Below are 6,898 nucleotides of genomic sequence, written 5' to 3' on the forward strand. Positions count from 1 at the left end.
GTAGCAATAATGCTACAACTCCTGGAACTCCCTTCTTTACTTTTATCAACCCGGTAGTTCGTAACAAACTTGGAAGCGACGGTGCTATATGCACAAGTACTAGCTCTTGCCGCAGCTGTCATTTGGTCAGCTGGCACAAGTCCGCTAGGGGCTCAAGCCAACTTCTATGAGCTCTTAGAAGAAGCTTTTTTAACTGATGGATGAAAGCTAACTCAAAGGAAGCTAATCTACTTGCGGAAAGAAACTGAAAGCCAAAAAGAAACACAAACCCTAGCAAACCCTAATTCTACTAGCTAGTCCTACCGATGCAAAGGAGAGCATGCAAACTACCGAAAGAGATGCCATTACTTCTAAGAAGGTAAAATGCATGTGTCTAAGTTATCACTATCTAAAGAAAACATCTTTTTGTATTTTTGTTTAAGTTATTAGAATTATCATGCATGTGCTTTTAACTAGCTTTTCACTGTGCAGAGGTGGATCAAGGAGGAGAAATGCTTGGGAAAGGTTGGGAAGGTTCAGAGAGGGTCTAAGGGATCCCTATCATCCTTTCAGAGAGTTTCACAAAGTCAGGATGCCATGCAACCGTGTTTATGAACTTCTACAGGAAGTCTGCAGGGGTTTCTACAGGAAGTTCTGTAATTCTTCTACAGGATGTTTCGAAATGGGATTTTTGAGGATGGGTGATTGATGGAAGATGCATGGATGGTTATGGAGGTAGGATGAGGGTCTGAAGTGACCCAGGAACTGATGGATGGAGTGGTGAGATGATATGTGGAAGGCTGATTTGGCTTTAAGGTAGTTGAGACAACAATGGAGAAGAAGGTAGGGTTACGTGGGCACGAGGATGGGTGTGAAGCGAGAAGCCTAGATATGGGATGAATCAGATGGCTTTGATGAAGCTTGACCATGTGAGTGAGTGATAGAGATGCCCTGCGCAATGCACATTCAACCGAATCAATGAATTCTTGCAAACAAACTAAGTCCTAGCTAACTTAATCTAACTGTCAATGAAATGAATAAACATCAGCCTCGTTTGAAAAGAGAACCATGTACATCACGTGAGCAAGAACATTCCGAAAGATCTAAATGCATGACAAACTCCTACCAATCAATTCCCAAACATAAAAAGCTACTTTAACCAACAAAAACAACCAAAATAACAAAGCAAGATCTAAAGAGCAGATTTTATTTTAAGAACGCAGAAAACACACATAAAGATAAACAGGGGAGGTACTGGGCGCTTGAGATGGGCCCAACCCCAAGAGCTACAGCCTCCCAAAAGAGATTTAGAGCTGGTGCAAAGCTGAATTCATCTTTATTAATCAAGAATGAAGAGTTACATCAAAACTGTCCACAAGGAGAGCTTGAGAATGAGCTGAAAGCAAAGCTAATCTATTGCCTACAAATCGAATTACAAAATGACTACAACAAGGCTATGAAATGACTAACTACTAGCTACTATCTACTGGCTAACTAGCTAACATCCACTGGCTAACAAAATGACTAACTGGCTAACCAAAATGAGACCCTAAGCCTTCTTATTTATACAATTTGAGGACCCAACAGTCCTCCTAAAATTTAGGGACTTGGCTGCCCAAGACTTGTAGTTAACAGCAGTCCTACTTGACTTGCTTGGCTGCCCTTGTGCTCATTGATTTGGTGGCCTTTGAACTCCGAGCTGATGGTGGAGAATACGAGGTAAGGGCCCATAAATGAGGGGGAAACCTTCCTACAAATCCTCTAGCTTGTTCTCCCACGAATTTGGCTGCCAAGTGCTCATTAAGACCTTCAATTTTGTCTCCAAGTGGACCAAAAAGGCTACACAAAGCACCCATTAGACTTGTTGGCATAATGACTAACCAAATTCACTCTATTAACATAAAAATAATAAAAAACATGCAATAAACCAATGAGAATGGTGGATTAAGTCAACTTAGGAGGTTGAATGAGCCCAAATAATTGTCCATTTTTGGGGCTCATCAGTTCTGTCATCTCCTCTATTTTTGCCTTAGCCCCAGGCAAAGGTGACTTCTGTCCTTTGCGCTATTCTCCTCCTGTCTCTTGTTGTTCTGCCAATTTTGTGGTGTCGTGTGCTACTTGGGTCTTAGCCTCCACTTCCTCTTTTCTGCACTTCTCATCCAGCTGTGCCATTCTGAGATTTATTTCTTCCTTCTTATGCTATGTGGTTAACTTGTCTGTTTCAATAGCGAAGCCTGTTGCAACGTGCCAGTTCGACGGCCAAGACTTGAGGACTGCAAAGATAACATCATCTATTGCTAGATAAGGTAAGCTATGTCATGTCTTCGTGGGGTCCTTTTGTGCCTTGATAAAGACATGGTGGAAATCCGCTTTGAACTCTGCAAAGCTCTGCAAACTAGCGTATAATGTGGGCAACAACTGTGGCTTGTGATTGATCCCCATCCGGATACTCATCTCCATCAAGATCCAAAAGATCTTGCTTTCTTTGCTGCGCATCCTTGGTCACCCACAACGAAGCATACTTCGCTACCCCTGGAAGGTTCGGTGCGACTGAAGGGAATTTTCTGTCTTTTGGAAGCTCCCATGCCACCAGCACAATCGACAACAAGAGCCATGCGTAGTGGAATGTCTTGTCCTGCTCCTGTGCCTCATGACAATTCACAAGGAACTCGCCGCATAGATAATTCTCCCAGTTGAACTGGATTCCTTCAACGCATTGGGATACTAGTGCAATCACAGGTGCATGCACCTCATCTGCGCGACACTTCCTCATCACCTTCCCTGCAAATATTTACGTTGCTATCTTGACAGTAGGGTTTTTAATGCTGGAGATGGCATATCCTCGCTTCTTCTTCTCAAACTTGAATTTCTTCTTCATAGCTTCTTCAAGGGCCAACTCACCACCTTTTCCTTCTAATATATTGGCTGGATCCTCCCCTGAGTAATGTAGCCATGTGATCCGATGGATCAAGTGGTCTGTGATGGGAATGGGCTCCTCCAGCCACAAACACCCATCATGCACCAAGTAGAGTAGCTGCCTCATGACGAAGACAATCAATGGGGCGTGGTGGTAATGCAGTACCCAGAGCAAGTTGAGCAGCTTTTCTTTCTCTACACCCTTGAGCCATGTCCCCAGCTCTAATTCGATTGTTCCATAATTCGTGTCAATCCGTCGGCTGATTAGCTGCTCAGTTGCTAAATGCGGGATTTTCGCGTGATCTGTAAGGTCCCAATCTTCGAACTTTAGTATAGGAACCCGCCCTAAGTGCCGCATCTCAAAAACAATGTGAAGTAAATTGATCCATGCAATTCATCTAGTAATTCATCAATGACAGCAATGGGAAACTTATCTTTAATAGTGAGCTTGTTGAGCTCCCTATAATCTAGACACATGCACCATGATCCATCCTTCTTGTGCACCAATACTACTGGAGTAGAGAAAGAACTTTGAATAGGTTGAATTATTCCCGCCTCTAGCATTTCTGCAACCATACATTCAATTTCACTCTTTTGGGCATAGGGATATCTGTACGGCCTGATGTTTGGAGGAACACTTCTTGAAATCAGATGAATAGCATGATCATGATCACGAATAGGTGGGAGACCTTTGGTAGTCTCAAATACCTTGGAATGATTATCCAAGACTTTTTGGAGATCTGGAGAAATAGATGATTTCGATGTGGAAACATCTAGCAAACATAATTGTGCAGTTACACCTCTTTGTTCCTTTTTTAGAAGCTTTGTCATACCGTTAGCGCTGATTATCTTTCCCTGTTTCCCTGCAATACCCATTAATTCAACTTCCTTTCCTTCCGCAGAAAATTTTATGAAAAGTTCTTGAAAATTAAAAGCTATTGTACCCAAGGATTGTAGCCATTGAACTCCTAGTACAACATCAGCACCTCCCATTGGAATGGAAAGCATTGGGCTAGTCAATACATATTCTCCCATGGATAGCTTGATATTATGGCACTTTTAAGAGCAATTTATCATTCCTTCATTTGAAACCATCACTTGACACTCTGGTGCTAGATATAGGAAGCAATTCAATTCTTTTGCTATCTTACAATGAATAAAATTGTGGGTACTTCCTGAATCAATCAATACTATTACCTTTTTCTTCTTGATTTGTCCTTCTATCTTGATGGTTTGAGGAGTGGTAATTCCAGCCAATGCATTACAAGATATGGTCAGATTCATTTCTTCTTTATCTAGGCTTTGTTCCTAGAGTATATCCTCTTATTTTGACCTTTCTTGCTCCTTTTCTTCTTCCTCTTCACAATCTATGTAGAATAATTTCTTCTTAGCATACTTATGACCTTTAGTGTATTTTCTATCACAACTGTAACAAAGCCCTTTTGCTCTTTTTTCTTCCAATTGTTGTGGTGTCAACCTTATAGGTTGTGGAAGGCTAGGGGCAACAACACTTCCATCTTTATAGTTGTGAGTGGTATGCTTCCTAGTTGCCATAACTTTGCTTTCCATTTTTCTTGCTAACATGAATACCTTCTCTAATGAATCAGGTTCCCAAAGGTGAACATCATGTTGGATATTATCCTTTAAATTCCCTATGAACACATCAATCCTATGCTCCTTTGGAATATTTTTTACCCTTATGTTCAATTTTTGGAACTCCTCAATGTGCTCCATTATTGAACCCTTTTGTTTGAGACTTATCAATTGGCTAAAAAAAGTGTTGCTTTTTGTATCCTCATAATGTTCTGTCAATTCTTCCGTAAAAATTACCCAAGTGATAATTTGTTTACGAGAGCAAAGCCATTGATACCATACAAACTGATTTCGTTCCAAATATAAAGTTGCAAAACGTCCCTTTTGTGTGTTTTGCACATTATTGAGATCGAAAAATTTCTCCATCTGTAATATCCATGTTCCAGGATCCTTGCCATCAAACTTCCTCAATCGATTTTTGGAATATTGTGGGTCTTCGATCCAACATTAGAGTCTATGAAATCATGATTAACATTTCTTTTGTTCTCATCATGAGTTTCCTTTACTACCCTTTCACCATTAGTAAGTATTTCTTGTAGAAAATTTGTCAAATCTGTCTTCAAATCTGCGATGTCTGTCTGCAAGTCTATCTTCAAATCATCCATATTAGCTTCCACGTCATTCATCTTAGCTTCTACATCTTTCTTTAAACCATCCATCTTAGATTCCGTTACTTTTTGTGCGAGTGACATTTGTTGCACTTGGTCTCGTAATTTTGATATATCATGTTGCATTTCTTCCTCTTCTTCATAAGTCATGCTAGAGCTTTCATGTTGCTTACTAGGTGTTTGCATTTTCTTTCCTTGGGGTACCAGTTACCGATAATAATGCTCTACTATGCCCTTTTAATTCCTTCAAAATAATTTTTCAAACCAAGCTTAAGCAAAAAATTAAAAAAATCTACACACCCTTTTTCACTTTGTAGGAGCTCGATATTGCCTTTGATGTATCTCTGTAATTTCAGATCATCTAGTTCTGAAATTGCGATCTGCAGTAGCCCTCTATGTCCTCTTTCCAATGCCACTAGTCTGATCGAATTTAGATTCTCCAAGGCAGAGTTATGCACAATCTCCCAAGATGACCTGATTATAGACCTTTTAAGAAGAGCGAACTTGTAGGAAGTGCCACATGTCACTGTTTCGACCTTAGGATCTAAAAAATATAAACCAAAAACTACAGTCCGTCCTCTTTCTGTAACTTCTTATGAAATTTCAATCTGATGCTCAAAACAAAAGTTATGACTATTTTCCCCAGGTCACCTGTTTGAAATGTAATTTGGGAGTTTGCAAAAATGCCAACTTCCTTAGTTCATATCTCCGCAAATATAGCGCGAAAAGCTCTGAAATTCAGACGTGTGATTTAGAACAATTTCGGCTCAAATGGGTTTTTTTTTAGTGTTTGAAACGTCATAGAAAAAAAAGTTATAGTGCAAATGCCACAATGACCTGTCTGGAGCAGCGAAACCCCAGAATTCAAAGCTCTGATACCAAATGTTATGAAACCAGCTCACAAAAAGATAGAAAAGATAGATCAACGCCTTAGAATTCAGCCTCTTCGAGGGGGAAACCTCCTTTACATTACACAAATGAATGATTCTTTGATGATTCAAACGAGAAAACCTCCTTTCTATATATAGGAGTCTAAGGAGTCACAATATAACCCAACCGACCTAACAATAATAATATAAAGGCACAAAAATAATAATAGAGGGATTCTATGGGGCATAGTGATAACAATATGGATGCAATAGGGGCACAACAATATTAATAAGGGATACAACTACAATAGTAATGGGGTAATCCTAGTATTATAGGGACCTAAAAAAATTGCGGGCTTCGAGCCCCATAACCGTTGTGCGGGGCTTCCGCTACCCAACAATCCCCTAACACAATCATCTTGACTCGTCCCGAGTCACTTAGCTGGTTCAACCAACTTTGCGTGGAGATTGGTGAGCATCTTCTGTGCGTCATTGGTGCTAGCAACAAACTCTTCCGTCATTCGTTGCATCCGTTCTACGTGTGTCACCGACACTTCAGTCCCTATCTCTACTGTCTCCATAGTGGCATACGCAGCCTGCATGTGGGCTACCTTGCTCTATAAGGTGGTTGAAACTGCAAATGCCTCATCCAGCCACGACTGGAGATGGGCTTTAACCACTGCTTCCTTTTGTCTGGCAGTATCAGCTTGGATTTTTAGGTTGTGCGCCTCCCGAATCTTAGCCAAGCGCTACATAATAGCAATGGTCTGTGTAGTTCCTCTTAGCTGGTCGTAAGATTGCTGGAGCTCCGGGGCCTCGGTTTCCAATCGGTGAAGTGTTGGATCTTCATGAAGGGCGGTGAGCATAACAATCAACTGAGTTAGCAGCTCAGTACATTCCGCCATTGAAAATATGAGCATCGCATGCCCCATA

Source organism: Pinus tabuliformis, chromosome 8 (genome assembly GCF_031772625.1).
Source record: "Pinus tabuliformis cultivar Carrire ecotype Pingquan chromosome 8, CPIR1, whole genome shotgun sequence".
NCBI classification, from domain to species: Eukaryota; Viridiplantae; Streptophyta; class Pinopsida; order Pinales; family Pinaceae; genus Pinus; species Pinus tabuliformis.